Genomic DNA, 2,736 nt, shown 5'->3' with positions numbered 1-2,736 from the left:
AGGACAGTTTGTCAATGTAAACTCCAGTGCCTGGGAATATTTCCACCTAAAAGACAATGGTAAATAAAAAACAAGTTTATCCCCAAACTATTCTTATATTATGTTAAGTGGAATACATTATCAGTAAGGCTGTGATTTTGTTACAGAAATGTGTTATTAAAGACCACAGTATGTCTCAATTCTAAGTTTATTAATTTACAGACATAATAAAGTCAGTGAATCTGTGACACCCATAATTCAATTACATTCTTATTATCAACTATAACTATGAATATAACTGATAATGTAGCATCATTAGATTGTTTACAACCAATATTTGTTTTCAATATATATATTTTTACCTTGTCTTTGTAATATTGTAGACCAAGAGTGTTATACCTGTTTTGGTGATTTTTTGTCAGATTCAGAACAATTTGCTGTGGGGCTGTCAGAACCACTTGATGGTGACACACTTTTGTCTTCATTGCTGATAAATGTGGCTTTTGTTACAATTTTTTTCAGATTGTCCAAAAGGTCTGGAATCTCTGGAGAAAAAAACCTTAGTATTAAATGATAATCATTTCTAGTAATATATTTAATACAAAGTGAAAACAAAACCATCAATGCCTGCAATTATACTTGAGAGACTTGCTCTATGTTATTGGCAAACTGACCTTTTTGTGGGTCATTAACATTAGCTACGAAAAAAATAGAAGAGATAAAATACAAGAATTACCAGGTCTAATGTAATGCATATAGTCATTAATGTAGGATTATGAAGTTATGTTGAAAAACTTTATTTAATAATCAGTATTATTAAACTATTAGACAGTGCACATTAAGAGTCTGTATTGTGGTTCTAGATTACTTCAGTATGATCAACTATAATACATTACTCTGGAATCTAAATTACTGAAGAATAACATTTATCAAGGTAAGGAATTATTTGCTATAAATAAAAAAACTTACCATCAACCATACGGTTTCGAAGACATTGGTTTTCATTTTTAAGTCTTGTGTTTTCCTTTTCGAGCTGCTTAACGTTTTGCTGTAGCTCAACTTCACTGGACTCTTTAAATGTCTGTAGAATATGACGGGATCTAATTCTTGAAGCTCCATCGGTTTTCTTTCTTATTTTGTGCTGTATTCAGAGAGAAAAAGAGTTTAAAATGAATATATATATATATATATATATATATATGAAAATGATTTAAAAAAAAACAATCCTGCAATACATTTATTTAATATTTGCAGTAATTATCCCATCAGTTACAGTTTTTTTTCATCTTCTGAAACTGCAATTTAGCACTTTCAACTGTTTCTTAGTGATTCCTAGAATTACTAACCGGTATTGTAGTCAATGTGTTTATAACCTTTTTTGTTTAACGATTTGTGTGTTATCCTATGTGATCCCATGGTCTTTGATTTGGTCACGGAAGTGATTTGTCTTTGATTTGTTGATCTAGAGTTGAATTTTAATTAGTTTTTCCCTTTTGTATAATTAGTGTAGTGCTACATTTAGTCTTTGTTTTTAAATAAATTTGACAATTTATATCTTTGGAATTGGTGTCTGCGTCCAATGATTACAGAAATTGAGTTCTACAAGACTCCAGGATTCGTGATAAGGTGATACTATGAATTCACTTCTTTAATTGAAATTTAAAAGTGTACCTTACGCTACATATATATATGTATGTATGTATGTCCAATTGCTTTGACAATACAAATGAATAGAATTGAGAGGGAGAGAGAGAGAGAGACAGACAGACAGACTGACAAACAGAAAAACAGACAGACATAGACACACACACACACACACACACACACACAGAGCCAGCCAGCCAGCCAGCTCAGCGATGACATCACGAGCCTCTCTCAGCTGACTGCTATGACATCACAGAGCACGTACATTCCGTTGCTTGCTGTCTGTCAACCACTCAGTCACTGCCAGCCAGACTGGCTGGCTGGCTGGATGGGGGGGCTGCTTGCTGCTGCTGCGTACCTTAGCAAGCTTATTTGCTTGACCGGCCTTCCTACTCCTCTGCCCACATGCCCACCTATGCCCGATCTGCTGTTCACCTGGATCACAGCTCCGCCCCAACAAGGCAGATCCTCCCAAAAATGGTACAAACTCACCCACGATCCCCTCCACGGAAAGCTTTAGCAAAAGGCAAAAGCGTTATACGTAATGAAGAGGAACCCGAGTCCAAGACGCATCCGACCAGCCATACATATTTGTGTGTATTAAAGATCACATTTTCTTACATTTAGTTTTTCTGTACTTTATTACATCTTATTGTGATTTATAAATGTATTGTTTCTTTTCCATATGTATGTATGTATGTATGTGTGTGTGTGTGTGTGCCTGTCTCTGTGTGAAAGTGTGTGTGTGTGGGTGTGAGTGTCTGTCTGTCTGTCTGTCATGTAACTCGCACATCTGTGAGGGCACCATTTTTGCAGAAGAGATGTACACATTTTGGAGCAACATATGCTGCCATCCAGACATCATCTTTTCCAGTGACGTCCCTGCATTTTCAAAAAGATCACATTTTATTACATTTTGTTTATCTGTACTTTATTACATCTTATTGTGATTTATACTTGTAAGGTTTCTTTTCCATATATATGTATGTACAGTGGGGGAAAAAAGTATTTGATCCCCTGCTGATTTTGTACGTTTGCCCACTGACAAAGAAATGATCAGTCTATAATTTTAATGGTAGGTGTATTTTAACAGTGAGAGACAGAATAACAGCC

At 35.0% G+C, this 2,736-nt stretch overlaps 1 non-coding gene across 1 annotated transcript; it reads right to left on the bottom strand.

Moving 5' to 3' along the window:
* Positions 1–2,072: 2,072 nt before the first annotated feature.
* Positions 2,073–2,187, bottom strand: LOC136732145 (U5 spliceosomal RNA). The gene has a single exon (XR_010809783.1). It is a non-coding gene; the product is annotated as a U5 spliceosomal RNA (small nuclear RNA).
* Between the last annotated feature and the right edge of the window lie 549 nt (positions 2,188–2,736).

This window comes from Amia ocellicauda, unplaced genomic scaffold, assembly GCF_036373705.1.
Source record: "Amia ocellicauda isolate fAmiCal2 unplaced genomic scaffold, fAmiCal2.hap1 HAP1_SCAFFOLD_34, whole genome shotgun sequence".
Lineage (NCBI taxonomy): Eukaryota > Metazoa > Chordata > Actinopteri > Amiiformes > Amiidae > Amia > Amia ocellicauda.
This window is presented reverse-complemented; position numbering and strand designations above follow the sequence as displayed.